The sequence below is a fragment of the Budorcas taxicolor genome, chromosome 19 (genome assembly GCF_023091745.1).
Source record: "Budorcas taxicolor isolate Tak-1 chromosome 19, Takin1.1, whole genome shotgun sequence".
NCBI lineage: Eukaryota > Metazoa > Chordata > Mammalia > Artiodactyla > Bovidae > Budorcas > Budorcas taxicolor.
Genome location: NC_068928.1, coordinates 8,850,910 through 8,876,256, shown reverse-complemented (window position 1 = coordinate 8,876,256; position 25,347 = coordinate 8,850,910). Strand labels below are relative to the sequence as shown.

The window sequence follows — 25,347 nt, the reverse complement described above, 5'->3', positions numbered from 1 at the left end:
AACTTTGGAGCAATGTTATATGTTGCCCAAGACTTTAACGAAGAGAAACATACTTCAATGAAATGGGGTAAATAAATACAAGTTATACAGAGATGTGGAGCTCCCCTGGGAGTGCAGCTGGTAAAGAATCTGCTTGCAATGTGGGAGACGTGGGTTTGATCCCTGGGGTTGGGACGATCCCCTGGAGAAGGGAACAGCTACCCACTCCAGTATTCTGGCCTGGAGAATGCCAGGGACTGTATAGTCCATGGGGTCTCAAGGAGTTGGACATGACTGAGCAAATTTCATCTCACTTTATACAGAGATAAAAGAAGATTTGAACTTCACAGGGAAAGAACAAGATGCAAGAAAAAGTAGAAATGCCTATTTGAATAGGATAATGTCTAGGTCCTGAGAGGATTTAAAGATGAATAAAGTACAGCCCCCACCCTTCAAGAAGCCCTCATTCCAGGGTAGGAAATCAAAGAGAAAGGCAAAACCCCATGAGGCAGCAGCCTTGGCCTGAACCCATACCTCAGACCAGGACCACTAATAGACATGGTCCTGCTCTCTCTGGCCTTGGTTCCCCAACCATTCTAGAGCATCCTCTTCTTAGCCACATGATACAAATGATGTAAGGATTTGGTTTGGAAAGTAGAATAGTTTTCATATTATCCAAAGAGTATTTGGTAGAAAGGAACAAATCCAAAGGGAAAATACCATTATGGGAATTTTTAGACAATGTCACAAGTGAGATCACTTCCAAAATACCACAGTGAGGTTGAGACAGAGACAGAGAGCAGAACAAATGTGATTGCTTCAGAGTTGAGATGAAAATATGGAGCATTCATCACAGATATTTATCCATAGATTGTCTGAGACCCTGAGTTTCAAATTCTACCCATATCCTCTGCCTCAAAACTTGGAGTCAGAGAAACTGTCCCCTAGCCCAGCTCTTCACCTCACTTGCTCCTCATTATTGAACAAGTCACTTCTCTCTGAGTTTTCCCACTTGTAAAACTGTTTCGTTCATTTAGTTGCTAAGTCACATCTGACTCTTTGGGACACCAAGGACTCTAGCCCACCAGGCTCTTCTGTCCATGGGATTTCCCAGGCAAGAATATTGGAGTGGGTTGCTGTTTCCTTCTCCAGGGGATCTTTCTGACCCAAGGATTGAACTCATGTTTCCTGCATTGGCAAGCACATTCTTGCCTTGAGGTACCAGGGCTGGGCAAAACCATTTAATATAATAATAGCATATCCACGGTCAGTTTTCTGAGAATGACACAGAAGTATGAAAGTGCCTAACACAATACCTGACACAGGAGGAGGTCCATAGAAATATTACTTTAATCTCAGCTGCCACACTCAATAAAATCTTTTCTCCACTTTTCACATTGGAAAACAGTTCAGAGAAAACATTTGTCCTTTAAAGTCGATCTATCTTAAGTTCACTTCCTGCTGGAAATCACTAGGTGCTTGCCTAATCTCTTCATGGTTGCCTGCATCTCCTGATTCCTCAGTGTGTAGATGATGGGGTTGAGCATGGGGTCAAGACGGTGTAGCTGATAGACACAGCTTTGTCCACGTGGAAGGAAGTGAAGGGTTGGGCATAGATATAGATACAGGAATGAAGATCATAGACACAACAATGATGTGGGTGGTGCAGGTGGAAGCTGCCTTCCTCCTCGCCTGCCCAGACTGGGACCTCAGCATCACCAGGATGACAGTATAAGAGATCAGAAGGAGGAGGAACCAGATGAAGACCAGCATCCCACTGTTGGAGATCATAAGGAAATCCCGGAGGGAGGTGTCTGTGCAGGCAAGTCTCAGCACTTGTGGAATGTCACAGTAGAAGTTATCCAAGGTGTTGGGGCCACAAAAAGGCAATGGAAGCATCAAAACAAGCTGGACAGTGGAGTGGACAAAGCCCCCTATCCAGGCAGCCACCACCAGCCCCTCACACACTCGAGTGTTCATGATGGTGATGTAGTGGTGGGGCCAGGATATGGCTATGTAGCAGTCATAGGCCATCACTGAGAGGAAGAAGACAGTCCCACCTCCCAAGAAGTGGAAAAAGAAGATCTGGGCCATGCAGCCCTGGTAGGAGATGGTCTTCTTCTCAGCAAGGAAGTCCACCAGCATCTTTGGGGTAGTGACTGAGGAGAAACAGAGATCTAAAACAGCCAGATTTCACAGCAGGAAATACATGGGTGTGTTGTGCCTGGATTCAGAGGTCACCGTGACTATGATGAGGAGGTTTCCCATGACAGTGGTGGTGTAGACAAGCAGTAACACCAGGACCAAGAAGAGCTGGAGCTCCTCAGTCTGTGAGAGCCCAGAAAGACAAACTCTGACACCCACGTGTGGTTCCCTGAATCCATGCTGTCTTCTCCATACACCTAAAGAAAACACACCACAAACAGAGATGTATAAAGTTAGTATGCGCCATTCTAGTCCTCAGTGACTCAAAGCAATTGTCCAAGTCCAGACAGAGGACACCCTCATGTGCAGATCATAATACCCTGGCCTGATATAAATGATCTTGTGTTTGGAGAGCTGATACTGGAATATGCATTCACAAGACACCTTAAATTGATCTAGAGACACATGCAACCTGCTTTTCAAAGATTCAGTGGTAATAGAGTGGTGGAAAGACACATTGAGCCCAACAGAACTGAAGTTCATAACTATATTTCTCTGAGATTTGACCTTGAGTAAATTTCTTGTCTATGTCTCAGATTTCATCTCTGTAAGAAAATGTTTTGTCTGTAAATTTGTCTAGGAGCTTGAATAAAATAATACATAAGTTTTCTAGAACAGTGTGTAAAATAATAAATGGTAATCACTCTCCTCTGTGTAGTCTCCTACTCTTAAGATATTCTCCCTTTTCCAGTCTCTAATACATTTTTGTACCAATCATTTTTCTTTCATGCAACAGTTAACAGATAATAATGTTAATGAACTTTTTCATGTGTCTATGTTTTTCTTCTTCAATTCAACAAAAATGTGCTATGGATACAACCTTCATTTCAGAATTTATTTGTGCCCTGCAGGGCTCATCCTTGCTGTTAGTGACTAATAAGTACCTGGTATTAACTCTAGCATGAGTGAAGTATGCAGGCCTATGCAGGAGAACCTCTGGCCACAGCTGCACACCTGGGACACTTCATTTTTCCCCATCCTCCATGGTAGGTAGCCCTTAACTGACTGAGGCTCAGCTCACCGAGAACATAAGTGGAGTCAAGTGGCAAAAGGGTAACAAATTAGTACAGACATAGATGAATAGGTTGTTTGAAGAGGAGACTTAGAGCTCTTCTGAAAAGACAACAATTTCAGAAGCTGTCGAATCCAATCCAATAGAAGAGAAAAAAAATATTGAAGGAGAAGAAATGGAAATAAGTGAAGAATTGAATGGAAGAAGAAATTTAAAAGGAAGGAAAATGTGGAAATAGAATGAGTGAAGGAAGGGGAATGGAAAGATGAAGGGGCAAAGGAGAAATTGGGACCAAAGGTGAAGAAAGACTCTCGGAAGGTGAGAGATAGAATGACATGTGCCCTCCCCTCCCCTTCCACCTCCTCTCAATCTCCACTCGCTCTCACCTGACTCCCCAGACCCATTATCCATTAGAGATCACTCCCTTCTTATTTTTCACTTTCATCTTCTCTTCCTCCAGTACACCTTCTACACAGCTGTACCTGAGATCATTCTAAATGCTGATCTGATCACGTTTCCCTCTCACATTAATTCTTGTAGTGATTCCACCAGAGCCCCTTAGGAGCCACATCCAATACCCCGTGGAACAAGTCAGGGTAGAAACACATACAGAAGTGTATGCAATTCAGCATGTCATACAGACTATGAAATGTAATCTTCATCTGCCTTCCTAATCAGCATCTATACTTCCAATGAACCACAAGCTTTTCAATAGGTTATTAAATATTTTGTTTATTGCCATATTGGTTTCCCAGAATTCTGATCTGACTTTCTCAGAAAAGCCCATTTCTCTCTAGAAAAGCCCATTCAAATGTCACCTTCTGTTACTCCTATCACCATTTCTCCCATGCAGAACAAATTCCCCATTCTCAGGGTTCTTATAACATTTCAAAAATACTTCTGTTATATATTTACCATCATTCATTTTTCCAGTTTCTCCCCTCAATCAACTGCATCATAATTTCAATATATTAGTAATCCCAGAACTTGGAACAGAAACTCTGGTGACAACACATGCTCAGTGAATGTTGCCAAATACTGTATTAAGTAGGTAATGGATTATGTGGAGATATTTAAAGTGAACTTACTTATCCTCCATTTCCTATCTCACAAGGGCAGTGCTATACTTGGTTGCAAAAAGTACTGGGTTTTACATGGAACCTGAAGCAGTTATTTTAACAGTACATCCACCCAAATTACTTCCTGAAGCTCTCTTCTAACATTAGACCATCAAGTCTATGTGAAAGTGAAGTGAAAATGAAAGTTGCTCAGTTGTGTCCGACTCTTTGCAACCCCATGGACTATACAAACCCTGGAATTCTCCATGCCAGAATACTAGAGTGGGTAGCCATTCCCTTCTCCAGGGATTCTTTCCAACCCAGGGATCGAATCCAGGTCTCCCTCATTACAGGTCGATTCTTTCCCAGTTGAGCCACAAGGGAAGCCCAAGAATACTGGAGTGGGTAGTCTATCCCTTCTCCAGCACATCTTCCAGATCCAGGAATCAAACTGGGGTCTCCTGCATTGCAGGTGGATTCTTTACCAACTGAACTACTATGTCACATGTTTATTCTTCAGCTGGTGTTTCCAAAAACCTAACTACCATTGACTTATATGCTTGTGTGGAAAGCCCTCAGGCTCTCAGCTTCTTTCAGCCCTGAATGGGGGAAGAGAGTTGAGGTCTTACATCTTTTGGTGGGATCCTCCCCATGTAGCCCCACGGCTTCCTGTTCTCTGTCCATCCCTCACACATAGGACTCAGGGGCATGACCCTAGGGAAGAGAGTATATCCTTAGGGAGAAATGATTGGACTGGGCTCAGGAAGCAGAGCTGGAATGATTCCTGCTGGGTACAAGGGAACAATGAGAGTTGTTTAAAGTTCCAAAGTCTTTTAGAAAGACTTACTATTAGAAAGTTCTCCTTGGGCCAGAAGACAAAGAAACCGAAAACAACAACAAAAACTTACACAAAACAACAAAAGAAAACAAAATCCCACTAAGAATACTGAAAACTGTAGAGATTCATAACATGTAAGATTAGGAGATGAGGATCAGAAAGGACAGAGTTTCTCCAAAATGAACAAAATTTCTGGGATTTTTGGAAAGACCCATTTCACAGTTCATTCATTCACATACTTGAACATCCACTAGAATTATCTGGAGGGGATGTTAAAACTCAGAAAACCCATGAAGAATTCTTCCTTTAGTAGGTCTTGCGTTGAGTCAGAGAATTCGCATTTCTAACAAGTTTTCAGATGATGCTAATGCTGTTTGTTTGGGGCCACAGTTTTGAGAACCACCAACTTTGAGTTCTACTGCTCTTGTCAGCACAATAAAGAAAGAAAAGAAAGAAAGTGAAGTCGTCCAGTTGTGTCCGACTCTTTGCGGCCCCATGGACTGTAGTCCCAACAGGCTCCTCCATCCATGGGATTTTCCAGGCAAGAGTCCAGAGTGGGTTGCCATTTCCTTCTCCAGGGTCTCTTCCCAACCCAGGGATCGAACCTGGGTCTCCCAGATTGTAGGCAGACACTTTATCGTCTAACCCACCAGGGAAGTTCATTGTCAGCACAATGGACAGTTCTTTTTCACAGTGTCATTAAAGACAACAGATTTGATGGTTTCGTTTTTTACAAAGAATTAATTGATCTTTTAAAAAGTAATTAATTTATTTTATTTAATTTTTAATTCTAATTTTTACTTTATTTTACTTTATAATACTGTATTGGTTTTGCCATACATTGATATGAATCAGCCATGGGTGTACATGAGTTCCCAATCTTGAAACCCCCTCCCACCTCTAACCCCATATCATCTCTCTGGATCATCCCCGTGCACCAGCCCCAAGCATCCTGCATTGAACATGGACTGGCGATTCGTTTCTTACATGATAGTATACATGTTTCAATGCCATTCTCCCAAATCATCCCAACCTCTCTCTCTCCCACAGAGTCCAAAAGTCCGTTCTGTACATCTGTGTCTTTTTTGCTGTCTCACATAGAGGGTTATCATTACCATCTTTCTAAATTCCATATATATGTGTTAGTATACTGTATTGGTGTTTTTCTTTCTGGCTTACTTCACTCTGTATAATCGGCTCCAGTTTCATCCACCTCATTAGAACTGATTCAAATGTATTCTTTTTAATGGCTGAGTAATACTTCATTGTGTATATGTACCACAGCTTTCTTATCCATTCATCTGCTGATGGACATCTAGGTTGTTTCCATGTCCTGGCTATTATAGTGTAATTGGAGGCTAATTACAATATTCTAGTGGTTTTTGCCATACATTCACATGAATCAGCCATGGGTATACATGTGTCCCCATCCTGAACCCCCCTCCCACCTCTCTTCCCAACCCATCCCTCAGGGTCATCCCAGTGCACCAGCCCTACGCACCCTGTCTCATGCATCAAACCTGGACTGGCGGTCTATTTCACATATGGGAATATATATGTTTCAATGCTAGAATTAATTGATCTTAACTTGCACAATGTCATAGGTGGAAAAATGTTTGTTTACTACATTGGTGGCTCAGACCGTAAAGTGTCTGTCTACAATGCGGGAGACCCAGGTTCGATCTCTGGGTTGGGAAGATCCCCTGGAGAAGGAAATGGCAATCCACTCCAGTACTATTGCCTGGAAAATCTCATGAACAGAGGAGCCTGGTAGGCTACAGTCCATGGGGTCGCAAAGGGTCGGACACGACTGAGCGACTTCACTTTCACTATACTACATTGGAAACAAACCTTGTAAATTCTTTTATTTTCTCAACCAGATTTGAAGGTTGATTTCCCGTCCATATCCAAGTATACTGAACCATCTGTAACATTCTAGTATTCTTTATATAGGAATTATTATTCAGTAAGAGCGTCCTTTCATAAAAGTAGTAGTACAGGATGTATATACACCATCTTATGATGAACTGTTTAGAACTGTAATTAACTGGCTTCATAATCCTAGTGTACAATAAAAACTGTATTTCTTAGAGTTTGCTATTCTACTTTAGATTTCAGGTTGGTCCAAATTCCTTGTTACAAATCTTTATAGTTAGCAAGATGTAATCTCTCAGATTTGTTTAAAAAAAAAAAAAACTGGTGAGCTCTGATTTTTCCCACATAGAAGAGATTTTTAAAACACTAATTCCTCCAAGTATTGAGTTTTAGTTCATTTTAAACTCCAGCTTCTTGTCAAAATAGCCTGGTCAATGCTAGGGAAGGGAATAGGTCTTATTGGCCTCCTTGACTATTGGATGTTAATAACTGTAGCATTATCTATTGTTATTCAGTCACTAAGTTGTGTCCCACTCGTTGGGACCCCATGGACTCATTCCACCAGTCTCCTCTGTCTGTGGAATTTTTCAAACAAGAATACTGAAGTGGGTTTCCATTTCCCCCTCCCAGAGATCTTCCTGACCCAAGGATTGAAACTGGGTCTCTTGTGCCTCCACAGCAACTAATTAGATTACCTGGATTAATTCATTGTTACTCTGATTTGGTTTTCAGTAAGGAAGCCCTTGTATATTCTACTTTATATATTTCTCCTCTCAAGGAATGCACTCTTTTTGTAAATTAATTAATTAATTTTAATTGGAGGCTAATTATTTTACAATATTGTAGTGTTTTTTGCCATACATTGACATGAATCAGCCATGGGTGTACATGTGTCCCCCATCCTGAACCCTCTTCCCACTTCCCTCCCCATCCCATCCCTCAGTGTTGTCCCAGTGCACCAGCCCTGAGTGCCCTGTCTCATGCATTGAACGTGGACTGGTGATCTATTTCACATATGGCAATATACATGTTTCAATGCTGTTCTCTCAAATCATCCCACCCTCACCTTCTCCCACAGAGTCCAAAAGTCTCTCTTTACATCTGTGTCTCTTTTGCTGTCTCGCATATAGGGTCATTGTTACCATCTTTCTAAATTCCATATATATGCATTAATGTACTATATTGGTGTTTTTCTTCCTGACTTACTTCCTCTGTATAATAGGCTCCAGTTTCATCCACCTCATTAGAACTGATTCAAATGCATTCTTTTTAATAGCTGAGTAATATTTCATTGTGTATATGTACCACACCTTCTTATCCATTCATCTGCCAATGGACATCTAGGTTGCTTCCATTTCCTAGCTATTATAAACAGTGCTGCAATGAACATTGGGGTACACGTGTTTCTTTCAATTCTGGTTTCCTCAGTATGTATGCCCAGCAGTGGGATTGCTGTGTTGTATAACAGAAAGAGAAATTAAGGAAACAATTCCATTCACCATTGCAATGAAAAGAATAAAATATTTAGGAATAAATCTACCTAAAGAAACAAAAGACCTATATGTAGAAAACAATAAAACACTGATGAAAGAAATCAAAGAGGACACAAATAGATGGAGAAATATACCGTGTTCATGGATCGGAAGAATCAATATAGTGAAAATGAGTATATTACCCAAAGCAATCTATAGATTCAATGCAATCCCTATCAAGCTACCGATGGTAGTTTTCTGAAAACTAGAACAAATAATTTCATGATTTGTATGGAAATACAAAAAACCTCAAATAGTCAAAGCAATCTTGAAGAACGGAACTGGAGGGATCAACCTGCCTAACTTGAGACTATACTACAAAGCTACAGTCATCAAGACAGTATGGTACTTGTACAAAGACAGAAAAGTAGAACAATGGAACAAAAAGGAAGCCCAGAGATTAATCCACGCACCTATGGACACCTTATCTTTGACAAAGGAGCCAAGAATGGAGAAAAGAAAATCTCTTTAACAAGTGGTGCTGGGAAAATGGGTCAACCACTTACAAAAGAATGAAACTAGAACACTTTCTAACACCATACACAAAAATAAACTCAAAATGGATTAAAGATCTAAACGTAAGACCAGAAACTAGAAAACTCCTAGAGGAAAACATAGGCAAAACACTCTCCAATATAAATCACAGCAGGATCCTCTATGACCCACCACCAAAAATATTGGAAATAAAAGCAGAAATACACAAATGGGACCTAATTAAAATTAATATCTTCTGCACAACAAAGGCAACTATAAGCAAGGTGAAATGACAGCCTTCAGAATGGGAGAAAATAATAGCAAATGAAGCAACTGACAAACAACTAATCTCAAAAATATACAAGCAACTCCTGCAGCTCAATTCCAGAAAAATAAATGACCCAATCAAAAAATGGGCCAAAGAACTAAATAGGCAGTTCTCCAAAGAAGACATACAGATGGCTAACAAACATATGAAAAGATGCACAATATCACTCATTATCAGAGAAATGCAAATCAAAACCACAATGAGGTACCATCTCACGCCAGTCAGAATGGCTGCGATCAAAAAGTCTACAAGCAATAAATGCTGAAGAGGGTGTGGAGAAAAGGGAACCCTCTTACACTGTTGGTGGGAATGCAAACTAGTACAGCCACTATGGAGAACAGTGTGGAGGTTCCTTAAAAAACTGGAAATAGATCTGCCTTATGACCCAGCAATCTCACTGCTGGGCATACACACTGAGGAAACCAGAATTGAAAGAGACATGTGTACCCCAAGTTTCACTGCAGCACTGTTTATAATAGCCAGGACATGGAAGCAACATGGATGTCCATCGGCAGAGGAATGGATAAGAATGCAGTGGTACATATACACAATGGAATATTACTCAGCTATTAAAAAGAAGGCATTTGAATCAGTTCTAATGAGGTGGATGAAACTGGAGCCTATTATACAGAGTGAAGTAAGTCAGGAAGGAAAACACCAATACAGTATACTAACGCATATATATGGAATTTAGAAAGATGGTAATGATGACCCTATATGTGAGACAGCAAAAGAGACACAGATGTAAAGAACAGACTGTTGGACTCTGTGGGAGAAGGTGAGGATGCTTTGAAAGAATAGCACTGAAACATGTATATTATCATATGTGAAATAGATCACCAGCCCAGGTTCAATGCATGAGACAGGGTGCTCAGGGCTGGTGCACTGGGATGACGCTGAAGGACAGGATAGGGAGGGAAGAGGAAGGGAGGGTCAGGATGGGGAACACATGTACACCCATGACTGATTCATGTTAATGTATGGCAAAAACCACCACAATGTTGTAAAGTAATTAGCCTCCAATATAATAAAAAATAAATAAAATAAAAATAAAAATGGCAACGAACACAAAAGGACAAAACAAAATAAACAGAAAAATGAATGAGAAACAAACAAATGGTGTAGAAGACAGACAGAAGCAAAGATTATACAATCAGCATCCTTTAAGAGAAGCAAGAACACATTCCTGTCTGCTGAGAAAAGAATCTATGTTTAAAGATTAGGTCTCAATATACACTAAGACAGAAATGAAAGATTGATACATATGACTATGTGAAAACTAATACCAAAAATAAAGAAGAAAAACCACAAATTGGGTGAAAGAAAGAAAGTGAAGTCGCTCAGTCATATCCGACTGTTTACCACCCCATGGACTGTAGCCTGCCAGGCTCCTCTGTCCATGGGATTCTCCAGGCAAGAATACTGGAGTGGGTTGCCATTTCCTTTTTCAAGGGATCTTCCCAACCTAAGGATCGAGCCTGGGTCTCCCGCACTGCAGGCAGACTCTACCATCTAAGCCACCAGCGGAGCCCCCAAACTGGGTGAAGGTATTGTAATAAATAAGACTGAAAAAGACCAGTAACCAAATTATATAAGAACTTCTACATTAACAGGAAACAGGCGATAGAAAATCATGGTAAAGGCATTCATGAGAAATTTGAACATAATTAAAACATGGGGAAATGTTAAAGAAATGCAAATCAAGACTACAGTGAAATACCACTTTTTACCTGCTTAATTGAGAAAAATGAAAAACTATGACAATCAACTGTTAGGAGGATGAGAATCAATGGGAACACTGCAGTGCTGCTGATAACGAAGTAATTTGGTACAACTTCTTTGGAAAACAACTTAGCCCTATTTTGTGAAAGTAAAACTTTGAAGATCTCATGATCCAGCAATTACACTTCAAAGTAATGACCCATAGCTCCTCAACATGACAACTGGAGACAAGCAGAAGATTATTATTCAAAAGAGCATTGTTCCAAGAGCAAAAACTGGGAACCTTTCCTGTAAGCTTAGTCTCACATTGGAATATTATACAACAGAGCAAATGAATGAACTACAGCCAAACAGAACAATATGTGACATTTAGAAACAAAATGTTGAGTGAAAAAAATCAAATGCCAGAATATTACCTAAAGTCTGATATTTTATAAACTCAATAAAACAATATAGTGCTTATGTTAAAATGTGATAAAATTGTTTTTATGAATGATGGAATGATAAACACAAAACTCAAGAAAGTGGTTTCATCTGGGTGAAGTGATGTGATGGAGAGGTACCATAGGCAGGTATAAGCTTTTGGTATCATGTGGTTCTTGAACTGAGGAGCATGCACATGTGTTCATATGATATAATATAGTGTTTTTATAACTTACATGCATATTACACATAATCATTTGCTTACAATAATTATACTGTACTAAAACATACAGTGGAAAATTGGAATACTCATGATTTCTAAATTGAAAATTAAATAAAATATAGTTATATGGTTAACTCAATGTTTTCTCACAATTCTTGGATTTGATACTTATAATAAGCCTGAGGGATTTTGGATCAGATGTTAATTTCAGCGAGTTTGTTGAGGAAGAAATTATGAGTTCAAGAGAGGCTACGTGTCTCATTCAAGGTCATCTGTCAGGTAAACGTTGGACACGGTCTCCAATTTAAAGCATAAGACTAAATATTGTTCAGTTTCCAACAATCCAGCCTCACACCAAAACAGGGTCCTGGGAAAAGAGGTCAAATACAGACAATAGAACTGCTCTTCTGGGGGAATGCTGTCATCCTAACAGAAAACTATCTGCCAAGAAGACAAAAAGGAGAGTGTGGCTTTCCAGAATGTTTCCATGGCAGTACATCTTATTGTCATAGGAGAGTTCAAATCATCCAACACAGACAAAAGTAAGGATAGTTACCTTTATCCTCAAAATCTGGATAAGTTGCTCATTTTCAAGTTATGAAGAGGCAAGATACAGCAATGCTCTCTCCAGCTTATCGATGGAAAACCAAAAAGCCAAAGCCCAATAGAAGTGACTCACTGTCACTCCCTTTTACAAAGAAGCCTGGTGCCTCCGTAACCTCTTCACTGCTGCCTATATCTCCTGCTTCTTCAGGGTGTAGATCGGGGCCGGGGTTGGGGGTGGTGGTTAGCATGTGAGTCATGACCGTGTGGCTGATGGATACAGCCTTGTCAATGGAGAAATAAATGAAGGGCCAGGCATAGAGGTAAATGCTTGGAATGAAGACAATAGACACCATGACAAAGGGGGTGGTACAGGTGGAAGCTGCCTTCCTCCTTGCCTGCCCTGAGTGGGACCTCAGCATCACCAGGATGGCTGAGTAGGAGACCAGGAGGAGGAGGAACCAGATGACATCCAGCATCCCACTGTTGCAGATCATGAAGAACTCCAGGACAGAAGTGTCAGTACAGGCGAGTCTCAGCACTTGTGGAACATCACAGTAGAAGTTATCTAGGACATTGGGGCCACAAAAAGGCAGTGGGAGCATCAGAGCCAGTTGGGAGATGGAATGAACAAAACCTACCATCCAGGCTGTCATGACCAGCCCCACACAGAGCTGAGTGTTCATGATGGTGACATAGTGGAGGGGCCGGGATATAGCAACAAGGCGGTCATAGGCCATCACTGAGAGGAAGAAGACCATGGCACTTCCCAGAAAGTGGAAGAAAAAAATCTGGGCCATGCATCCCTGGTAGGAGATGGTCTTCTTCTCAGTGAGGAAGTCCACCAGCATCTTTGGAGCAGTGACTGAGGAGAAACAGAGGTCTCTGACAGCCAAGTTTCACAGCAGTGTGAGGTGTGTGAATTTCACACAGGTGTGTGGAACCTGGAATCAGAGGTCACCGTAACCATAACCAGGAGGGTTCCCATGACAGTGGTTGTGTAGACAAACAGGAAAACCAGAAGCAAGACTAGCTGGAGCTCCTGAGTCTGTGAGAGCCCCAGAAAGACAAAATTTGACACTCACATGAGGTTCCCCAGTTCCATGGTGTCTTCTCCAGGCATCTAAAGAAAACACACCACAGACAGTAATGTACTAATGCTCAGGGACTCAAATTGAGTTCCTCAGATCTAGATGATGGATATTTAAGTGCACATCTTAATTCCAGTTGCTGACTAAATGGTCCTACCCCTGGAATGTGTACAACTTGGTAATAGAATATATACTCATGAAATATTTAAATCCATCCAGAGACACATGCAACCTACTTTTAAAAGATTCGGTGTTACTGAGGAAACCAAAATTGAAAGAGGCACATGTACCCCAATGTTCATCACAGCACTGTTTACAATAGCTAGGACAGGGAAGCAACCTATTTGTCCATCAGGAGATGAATGGATAAGAATGTTGTGATACATATTTACAATGCAGTATTACTCAGCTATTAAAAAGAATGAATTTGAATCAGTTCTAACGAGGTAGATGAAACTGGAACCTATTATACAGAGTGAAGTAAGTCAAAAAGAAAAATGCCAATACAGTATATTAATGCATATATATATATATATGGTATTTAGAAAGATGGTAGTGATGACCCTATATATGAGACAACAAAAGAGACAGATATAAAGAACATACTTTTGGACTCTGTGGGAGAAGGTGAGGGTGGGATGATTTGAGAGAAGAGCATTGAAACATGTATACTACCATATGTGAAACAGATCACCAGTCCAAGTTTGAAGCAAGAAAGAGCGTACTCAAAGCCAGTGCACTGGGACAACCCTGAGGGCTGGGATGGGGAAGGAGGTGGGAGGGGGTTTCAGTATGGGGGACACATGTACAACTGTGGCTGATTCATGTCAATGTATTGCAAAAACAAACACAATATAGTAAAGTAATTAGCCTCCAATTAAAATAAATAAATTAATTTTTTAAAAAGATTCAGTGTTAATATAGTGATAGAAAACACTTAGAGTCCAACTGATTTGTAGTTAAATTCAAGATTCTTATTCCTTGAGATTTGACCCAGAATAAATTAATCAAGCTCTGTTTCTGTCTCCACATCTGTAAGATGGGAAGAAAAATATTGTCTTTATAGAATGCCTAGGGGTATAAATGAGATAGCACATAAGGCTCCTAGAACAGTATCTGGAATAATAAATGTTAATCACTCTTCTCTGTGTAGTCTCTTACTCTGAAGACATCCTACCTTCTTAGAGTCTGTAATACATTTTTGTACCAGTCATTTCTCATGTGATAGTTAATACATTAAAATGTTAGTAAACTTTTCATATTTCTAGGTTATTCCTCCACAGTTCAACCATAATGTGTTTGCCTGCTCACAATTCAGCCAACCTATGTCTTGATTCAAAACTTATTTGTGCCCTGAAGTTCTCATGTTTGCTCACAGTCAATGCTCAAAAAACATGGGGTTTGACTCTGAGTACATAAATAATTATAGAGGTGCCCCTCACTGGTGTGGTGGCCCCTTACTGGGAGAAGCCAGGACATACATGGTGTGTGTGCTTAGACATAAGAAGGTGGGGAGAGATTCTCTGCCTTAAGAAATGGGTGATGGATCTTGTATGAAGGGGACTGCAAGAGCTGTTCCAAAAGGCACAAATATTTTAGATGTTACTGAATACAAGGAGAGAGACATAGGAAGATATTGAAATAAAAGAAATAGAGTAGACAAAGGAATAAAGAGGATGAGATTAAGGAGGAGAAAGGAAAGGGAATGACAAGGTGGAGGGGCAGGAGATGGAAGGGAACAAAGGTGAAGAAGGATAGGGAGGTGAGAGACAGAGGTGACAGTTGAGGGCTAAGTGGCCTCCCCACTTCTCTGCCATGTCTCACTCCCCTCCCTCATCTGCTTCTTGAAATATACTGTCCAGCAGAGGTCATTTTAGTCTCACCCTTCTGCTTCCATCTGTATCCACTCCAGTCCATCTTCTATATCACTGTCACAAAGACCTTTCTAAACACATATCTGGTCCTACCACATTATAATCTTTTAATGACTATTGAGGACCCACAGCTTAAAACCCAGACTCTTAGAAACTGCCTAACTTGCTTTGTGGGTTAATTCAGGGTAGGAAAGTATACTTACATACATGCATGCAACTCCCTCTCAGTGTGTCACACCAAGCTCTAAGATGTAGGCTCCATCTACCTTTCTCATCAGTATCCCTGTTAGCCAGGAACTGGTTGCTGTTCAAGGAATCCATGGTCTCTCACACATGTCATATGCTTGGTTATTTCTGTAGCTTTGGGAATGAGTTCTATTTCCTGAAGTACCTTCTGTAACTTTCTCAACTTAGAAGATTCTTAGAAGATTCAGATATCACCTTCTCTGTGACTCCTCCATTTCTCCAATGCAGAATTAATCCCTAACATCTCTGGATTCAAATAATATTTTATAAATATTTCCTTTATACATTTATCATATTGTTGTCCCTTTAAATGAGATTGTAAACTCAATAACTTATTCATCCCAGCACCTACAATAGCATCTCTGATTTAGCAGTTGCTAAAAAAGGTTTGCTAACATAATGTATTAGCAGATTATTATGTGATCTTGTTCAGTATGACCATGTGAAGAATTCTGTGGTGTATTCCATTATTATTTGCTTTATGTGATCTTGTTCAGTGTGACCATGTGTGGTGTATTATCATTTGCTCTCAGCATCCATCCTCTAAATCACATGACCAAGTTTTCACTTGGTTGTTGAAAGCCTGGTTTTCTACATGCAACTTGAAGAATCTGTTTTTGATACCTCATTTCCCCTGCATTACTTTCTGAAGCTTTCCTCACACTTCAGCCTTACTATCATCAAGTCTAAATCTCTTGCTTTTTCTCTGCACTCTCCAGCAAATGCATCTGGAAACTTCTTACAGCTGCTCTATCTACAGATGAGAAAACCCTGGTCTCTTCAGCCTAGACTGGGAGACAGCCTTCAGGTCTTCCATCTTCTTGGAGATCTTTTTTCTGCAGATTTAGTTTCCCAGTCACTGCTCATATGTCACCTATACAACAATCGGTGTGACCCTTGGGGAAGATCAAATGTCTTTGGGGAGAAACTACTGGACTCAGTTCTGGAAGCAGAGTTGGGCCAATTACCACTGGGGGCAAGGGAGCAATGGGAGTAGGTAAAAACTAGCTAAATGTCTCAAAAACACATATTCATTAAGCTTGGGGCTGGTGCACTGAGACGACCCAGAGGGATGGTACAGGGAGGGAGGAGGGAGGGAGGTTCAGGATGGGGAACACGTGTATACCTGTGAGGGATTCATGTTGATGTATGGCAAAACCAATACAATATTGTAAAGTAATTAACGTCCAATTAAAACAAATAACTTTTTTAAAAGAGTTATTCCTTGGGACCAAAAGGACAAGGACAATACAATTTTATAGATTTGTAGAATGTAGGATTCTCAGGCCAAATTCTAGAAGGACAAGTCTCTTCAAAAGGAACAGACTCTGGGACTTTTTTTTAAATTTAAATTTATTTATTTTCAGTTCACTTCAGTCGTTCAGTCATGTCCGACTCTGCGACCCCATGAATCGCAGCACGCCAGGCCTCCCTGTCCATCACCAGCTCCCGGAGTTCACTCAGACTCACATCCATCAAGTCAGTGATGCCATCCAGCCATCACATCCTCTGTTGTCCCCTTCCCCTCCTGCACCCAATCCCTCCCAGCATCAGAGTCTTTTCCAATGAGTCAACTCTTCACATGAGGTGGCCAAAGTACTGAAGTTTCAGCTTCAACATCATTCCCTCCGAGGAAATCCCAGGGCTGATCTCCTTCAGAATGGACTGGTTGGATCTCCTTGCAGTCCAAGGGACTCTCAAGAGTCTTCTCCAACACCACAGTTCAAAAGCATCAATTCTTCAGCGCTCAGCTTTCTTCACAGTCCAACTCTCACATCCATACATGACCACTCGAAAAACCATAGCTTTAACTAGACGCACCTTTGTTGGCAAAGTAATGTCTCTGCTTTTCAATATGCTATCTAGGTTGGTCATAACTTTTTTTCCAAGGAGTAAGCATCTTTTAATTTCATGGCTGCAATCACCATCTGCAGTGATTTTGGAGCCCCCCAAAATAAAGTCTGACACTGTTTCCACTGTTTCCCCATCTATTTCCCATGAAGTGATGGGACCAGATGCCAGGATCTTCGTTTTCTGAATGTTGAGCTTTAAGCCAACTTTTTCACTCTCCTCTCTCACTTCCTTCAAGAGGCTTTTGAGTTCCTCTTCACTTTCTGCCATAAGGGTGGTGTCATCTGCATATCTGAGGTTGCTGATATTTCTCCTGGCAATCTGGATTCCAGCTTCTGTTTCTTCCAGCCCAGCGTTTCTCATGATGTACTCTGCATAGAAGTTAAATAAGCAGGGTGACAATATACAGCCTTGATGGAGTCCTTTTCCTATTTTGAACCAGTCTGTTGTTCCATGTCCAGTTCGAAGTGTTGCTTCCTGACCTGCATATGTTTCTCAGGAGGCAGGTCAGGTGGTCTGGTATTCCCATCTCTTTCAGAATTTTCCACAGTTTATTGTGATCCACACAGTCAAAGGCTTTGGCATAGTCAATAAAGCAGAAATAGATGTTTATCTGGACCTCTCTTGCTTTTTCGATGATCCAGTGGATGTTGGCAATTTGATCTCTGGTTCCTCTGCCTTTTCTAAAACCAACTTGAACATCTAGAAGTTCACGGTTCACGTATTGCTGAAGCCTGGCTTGGAGAATTTTGAGCATTACTTTACTAGTGTGTGAGATTTTAATTGGAGGCTAATTACTTTACAATATTGTATTGGTTTCGCCATACATCACCATGAATCTGCCACGGGTGTACACGTGTTCCCCATCCTGAACCCCCCTCCCACCTCCCTCCCCGTACCATCCCTCTGGGTCATCCCAGTGCACCAGCCCCAAGCATCCTGTATCCTGCATTGAACCTGGACTGGTGATTCGTTTCTTATATGATATTATACATGTTTCAATGCCATTCTCCCAAATCATCCCAACCTCTTCCTCTCCCACAGAGTCCAAAAGACAGTTCTATACAACAGTGTCTCTTTTGCTGTCTCACATACAGGGTTATCATTACCATCTTTCTAAATTCCATATATATGTGTTAGTATACTGTATTGGTGTTTTTCTTTCTGGCTTACTTCACTCTGTATAGTAGGCTCCAGTTTCATCCATCTCATTAGAACTGATTCAAATGTATTCTTTTTAATGGCTGAGTAATACTCCATTGTGTGTATGTACCACAGCTTTCTTATCCATTCATCTGCTGATGGACATCTAGGTTGCTTCCATGTCCTGGCTATTATAAATAGTGCTGTGATGAACATTGGGGTACACGTGTCTCTTTCAATTCTGGTTTCCTTGGTGTGTATGCCCAGCAGTGGGATTGCTGGGTCATAAGGCAGATTTATTTCCAGTTTTTTAAGGAATCTCCACACTGTTCTCCATAGTGGCTGTACTAGTTTGCATTCTCATCAACAGTGTAAGAGGGTTCCCTTTTCTCCAGACCCTCTTCAGCATTTATTGCTTGTAGAGTTTTTGATCACAACCATTCTGACTGGCATGAAATGGTACCTCATTGTGGTTTTGATTTGCATTTCTCTGATAATGAGTGATGTTGAGCATCTTTTCATGTGTTTGTTAGCCATCTGTATGTCTTCTTTGGAGAAATGTCTATTTAGTTCTTTGGCCCATTTTTTTGATTGGGTCATTTATTTTTCTGGAATTGAGCTGCAGGAGTTACTTGTACATTTTTGAGATTAGTTGTTTGTCAGTTGCTTCATTTGCTATTATTTTCTCCCATTCTGAAGGCTGTCATTTCACCTTTCTTATAGTTTCCTTTGTTGTGCAGAAGCTTTTAATTTTAATTAGGTCCGATTTGTGTATTTTTGCTTTTATTTCCAATATTCTGGGAGGTGGGTCATAGAGGATCCTGCTGTGATTTATGTCAGAGAGTCTTTTGCCTATGTTCTCCTCTAGGAGTTTTATAGTTTCTGGTCTTACGTTTAGATCTTTAATCCATTTTGAGTTTATTTTTGTATATGGTGTTAGAAAGTGTTCTAGTTTCATTCTTTTACAAGTGGTTGACCAGTTTACCCAGCACCACTTGTTAAAGAGATTGTCTTTTCTCCATTGTATATTCTTGCCTCCTTTGTCAAAGATAAGGTGTCCATAGGTGCATGGATTTATCTCTGGGCTTTCTGTTTTGTTCCATTGATCTGTATTTCTGTCTTTCTGCCTGTACCATACTGTCTTGATGACTGTGGCTTTGTAGTAGAGCCTGAAGTCCGGCAGGTTGATTCCTCCAGTTCCATTCTTCTTTCTCAAGATTGCTTTGGCTATTCGAGGTTTTTTGTACTTCCATATAAATTATGAAATTATTTGTTCTAGCTCTGTGAAAAATACTGTTGGTAGCTTGATAGGGATTGCATTGAATCTATAGATTGCTTTGGGTAATATACTCATTTTCACTATATTGATTCTTCCAATCCATGAACATGATATATTTCTCCATCTATTAGTGTCCTCTTTGATTTCTCTCACCAGTGTTTTATAGTTTGCTATATATAGGTCTTCAGTTTCTTTAGGTAGATATATTCCTAAGTATTTTATCTTTTCGTTGCAATGGTGAATGGAATTGTTTCCTGAATTTTTCTATTTTCTCATTATTAGTGTATAGGAATGCAAGGGATTTCTGTGTGTTGATTTTATATCCTGCAACTTTACTATATTCATTGATTAGCTCTAGTAATTTTCTGGTGGAGTCTTTAGGGTTTTCTATGCAGAAGATCATGTCATCTGAAAACAGTGAGGGTTTTACTTCTTCCTTTCCAATTTGGATTCCTTTTATTTCTTTTTCTGCTCTGATTGCTGTGGCCAAAACTTCGAAAACTATGTTGAATGGTAGTGGTAAAAGTGGGCACCCTTGTCTTGTTCCTGACTTTAGGGGAAATGCTTTCACTTTTTCACCATTGAGGATAATGTTTGCTGTGGGTTTTTCATATATAGCTTTTATTATGTTGTGGTATGTTCCTTGTATTCCTGCTTTCTGGAGAGTTTTTATCATAAATGGATGTTGAATTTTGTCAAAGTCTTTCTCTGCATCTATTGATATAATTATATGGCTTTTATTTTTCAATTTGTTAATGTGGTGTATTACATTGATTGATTTGTGGATATGAAGAATCCTTGCATCCCTGGGATAAAGCCCACTTGGTCACGATGTATGATCTTTTTAATGTGTTGTTGGATTCTGATTGCTAGAATTTTGTTAAGGATGTTTGCGTCTGTGTTCATCAGTGATATTGGCCTGTAGGTTTCTTTTTTTGTGGCATCTTTGTCAGGTTTTGGTATTAGGGTGATGGTGGCCTCATAGAATGAGTTTGGAAGTTTACCTTCGTCTGCAATTTTCTGGAAGAGTTTGTGTAGGATAGGTGTTAGCTCTTCTCGAAATTTTTGGTAGAATTCAGCTGTGAAGCCGTCTGGACCTGGGCTTTTGTTTGCTGGAAGATTTCTGATTACAGTTTCAATTTCCATGCTTGTGATGGGTCTGTTAAGATTTTCTATTTCTTCCTGGTTCAGTTTTGGAAAGTTGTACTTTTCTAAGAATTTGTCCATTTCTTCCACGTTGTCCATCTTATTGGCATATAATTGCTGATAGTAGTCTCTTATGATACTTAGTATTTCTGTGTTGTCTGTTGTGATCTCTCCATTTTCATTTCTAATTTTATTGATTTGATTTTTCTCCCTTTGTTTCTTGATGAGTCTGGCTAATGGTTTGTCAATTTTCTTTATCCTTTCAAAGAACCAGCTTTTGGCTTTGTGGATTTTTGCTATGGTCTCTTTTTTTCTTTTGCATTTATTTCTGCCCTAATTTTTAAGATTTCTTTCCTCCTACTAACACTGGTGTTCTCCATTTCTTCCTTTTCTAGTTGCTTTAGGTGTAGAGTTAGGTTATTTATTTGACTTTTTTCTTATTTCTTGAGGTATGCCTGTATTGCTATGAACTTTCCCCTTAGCACTGCTTTTACAGTGTCCCACAGCTTTTGGGTTGTTGTGTTTTCATTTTCATTTGTTTCTATGCATATTTTTATTTCTTTTTTGATTTCTTCTGTGATTTGTTGGTTATTCAGCAGCGTGTTGTTCAGCCTCCATATGTTGGAATTTTTAGTCGTTTTTCTCCTGTAATTGAGATCTAATCTTACTACATTGTGGTCAGAAAAGATGCTTGGAATGATTTCAATTTTTTTGAATTTACCAAGGCTAGATTTATGGCCCAGTTGTGATCTATCCTGGAGAAGGTTCCATGTGTGCTTGAGAAAAAGGTGAAATTCATTGTTTTGGGGCAAAATGTCCTATAGATATCAATTAGGTCTAACTGGCCCATTGTATCATTTAAAGTTCGTGTTTCCTTGTTAATTTTCTGTTTAGTCGATCTATCCATAGGTGTGAGTGGGGTATTAAAGTCTCCCACTATTATTGTGTTATTGTTAATTTCCCCTTTCATACTTGTTAGCATTTGTCTTACATATTGTGGTGCTCCTATGTTGGGTGCATATATATTTATGATTGTTATATCTTTTTCTTGGAAGAAGATCATTATATCTTCTTCTTTGATCATTATGTAGTGTCCTTTTGGCTCTTTTCACAGCCTTTGTTTTAAAGTCTATTTTATCTGATATTAATATTGTTACTCCTGCTTTCTTTTGGTCTCTATTTGCATGGAATAGATTTTTCCAGCCCTTCAATTTCAGTCTGTATGTGTCCCCTGTTTTGAGGTTGGTCTCTTGTAGACAACATATATAGGGGTTTTATTTTTGTATCCATTCAGCCAGGCTTTGTCTTTTGGTTGGGGTATTCAACCCATTTACGTTTAAGGTAACTATTGATAAGTATGATCCCGTTGCCATTTACTTTATTGTTTTGGGTTTGAGTTTATACACCCTTTTTGTATTTCCTGTCTAGAGAAGATCCTTTAGCATTTGTTGGAGAGCTGGTTTGGTGGTGCTGAATTCTCTCAGCTTTGCTTGTCTGTAAAGCTTTTAATTTCTCCTTCATATTTGAATGAGATCCTTGCTGGGTACAGTAATCTGGGCTGTAGATTATTTTCTTTCATCACTTTAATTATGTCCTGCCCTTCCCTCCTGGCCTGAAGAGTTTCTACTGAAAGATCAGCTGTTTTCCTTATGGGAATGCCCTTGTGTGTTATTTGTTGTTTTTCCCTTGCTGCTTTTAATATTTGTTCTTTGTGTTTGATCTTTGTTAATTTGATTAATATGTGTCTTGGGGTGTTTTGCCCTGCGTTTATCCTGTTTGGGACTCTCTGTGTTTCTTGGACTTGGGTGATTATTTCCTTCCCCATTTTAGGGAAGTTTTCAACTACTATCTCCTCAAGTATTTTCTCATGGTCTTTCTTTTTGTCTTCTTCTTCTGGGACTCCTATGATTCGAATGTTGTGGTGTTTAATATTGTCCTGGAGGTCTCTGAGATAGTCCTCATTTCTTTTAATTCATTTTCCTTTTTTCCTCTCTGATTCATTTATTTCTACCATTCTATCTTCTACTTCACTAATCCTATCTTCTGCCTCCGTTATTCTAATATTTGTTGCCTCCAGAGTGTTTTTTATCTCATTTATTGCATTATTCATTATATATTGACTTTATTTATTTCTTCTAGGTCCTTGTTAAACCTTTCTTGCATCTTCTCAATCCTTGTTGTGTCCAGGCTATTTATCTGTGATTCCATTTTGATTTCAAGATTTTGGATCATTTTCACTATCATTATACGGAATTCTTTATCAGGTAGATTCCCTATCTCTTCCTCTTTTGTTTGGTTTGGTGGGCATTTATCCTGTTCCTTTACCTGCTGGGTATTGCTCTGTCTCTTCAATTTGTTTATATTGATGAGTTTGGGGTGGCCTTTCTGTATTCTGGCAGTTTGTGGAGTTCTCTTTATTGTGGCGTTTCCTTGCTGTGGGTGGGGTTGTATGGGTGGCCTCTCAAGGTTTCCTGGTTAGGGAAGCTTGTGCCTGTGTTCTGGTGGGTGGAGTTGGATTTCTTCTCTCTGGAGTGCAATGAAATGTCCAGTAATGAGTTATGAGATGTCACTGGGTTTGGGGTAACTTTGGGCAGCTTGTATATTGAAGCTCAGGCTGTGTTCCTGTGTTGCTGGATAATTTGCATGGTATGTCTTGCTCTGGAACTTGTTGGCCCTTGGGTGGTGCTTGGTTTCAGTGTAGGTATGGAGGCATTTGATGAGCTCCTGTCGATTAATGTTCCCTGGAGTCAAGAGTTCTCTGGTGTTCTCAGGATTTGGACGTAAGCCTCCTGCTTCTGGTTTTCAGTCTTAGTTTTATAGTAGTCTCAAGACTTCTCCACCTATACAGCACTGTTGATAAAACATTTAGGTTAAAGATGAAATGTTTCTCCACAGTGACGGACACCCAGATAGATTCACAGAGTTACATGGAGAAGAGAAGAGAAGAGGGAGGAAGGAGTTAGAGGTGACCCTAATGAGATGAGGTGGAATCAAAAGAGGAGAAAGCAAGCTAGCCAGTAACCACTTCCTTATGTGCACTCCACAGTCTGGACCGCTCAGAGATATTCACAGAGTTATACAGAGAAGAGAAGAAGGAGGAAGGAGACAGAGGTGGCCAGGAGGATAAAGGGGGGAATCAAAAGGAGAGAGACAGATCCAGCCAGTAACCAGTTCCCTAAGTGTTCTCCACCATCTGGAACACACAAAGATATTCACAGAGTTGGGTAGAGAAGAGAAGGGGAGGGAGGAGATAGAGGTGACCTGGTGGAGAAAAAGGAGATTCCAAAGGGGGAGAGAGCAGTCAAGCCAGTAATCTCACTCCCAAGTTAAAATGGGTACTGAAGATTGGGTTCTTAAAGGTACAAAATTGATAATAAATACCAAAAAGCAAAGATTAAAAATCTAGAGTAGAGGTGGGATTTTCAAAAATACAATATTAAAGAAAAGAAAAAAAGTCACAAAAATTATTAAAATATATATATATGAAGTTTGCTTTAAAAAATAGGGTCTTTTTTGCAAAGAAATAGTTATGTTATAAAAATGAAAATTAAAGGAGTAATAGAGGACTTAAAAATTAAAATAATTAAAGAAAAAAAAGAATGATCATAAAAATAGTAAAAATATATGTAGGACTTTCTCTGGTGTTGTTGTGGGCAGTGTGGGGTCAGTTCATTTTCGTAGTTCCTTGGTCCAGCTTATATTTCTCAAGATCTGTAGGCCCCTTCCTTTGTAGTCAGTACTAACTACAGGGTTTTAATCTATTGCACCTGTCACTTCCAAGGCTATTCCCTCTGTTTTAGCTTTTTCTGTTTGCTGGTCTCTTCAGTGTCTGATTTCCGCCCTGACACAAGGGGGGCGGTGGTGGACACTTTTTTAGGCTCACTTGTTCAGTCGCGCTGTGGGGAGGGAGGGACGCTGCAAGCAAATAACACCGGTGTGTGCTCGCAGTGTCTCAGCCACACTGGGCCTGCCCCAACTCATGACACGCGTGCCCTCCCTGACCACACTGCTCAGGCTCTAGGTTGCTCCACTGGGAACTGTCTGAGGCCCTCCCTGGGTTGTATGCACTTCCCAGGTCTAAGCCGCTCAGGTTCAGGCACTCGGGTAGTCCTCAGAGGTGCAGACTCAGTTGGGCCCGCATTTTGTGCCCTTCTCAGGTCCAAGCAGCTCAGGTGATGAGGTGTTTGGCGAGCGTGGTCGCTGAGACTTATTGCCTCCCCTGTCCCTGCCACTCAGTTGTTTGGGTGTACAACCAGTGCACTTTCTCAGGCGGATGTTGACTGTCCAGAACCCCAAGAAGTCTTAGTTAGCAAAGAAGCCTGCTTGCAGTTTGGAAGATAATGTCTCTCTGGGGCTGTGATAGCCCTCTTCCTGCTCTGGCTGCCTGTCACTGGAGGGGGATGGTCTGCAGCCAGCTAGCTCTGTACAGTCCTTTGTTCTGTGAGCGGGCCTGGCAGTGTCTTAGGTTAGGGCTTTTCGCGTGGTAGCTATCCCACAGTCTGGTT

General features: G+C 40.3%; 2 pseudogenes; both read right to left on the bottom strand.

The window, feature by feature from the left end:
- Positions 1 to 1,430: 1,430 nt before the first annotated feature.
- LOC128064923 (olfactory receptor 4D1-like) lies at positions 1,431 to 2,363 on the bottom strand (annotated as a pseudogene).
- Positions 2,364 to 12,350: 9,987 nt separating this feature from the next.
- Positions 12,351 to 13,317, bottom strand: LOC128065027 (olfactory receptor 4D2-like; annotated as a pseudogene).
- Positions 13,318 to 25,347: the final 12,030 nt, after the last annotated feature.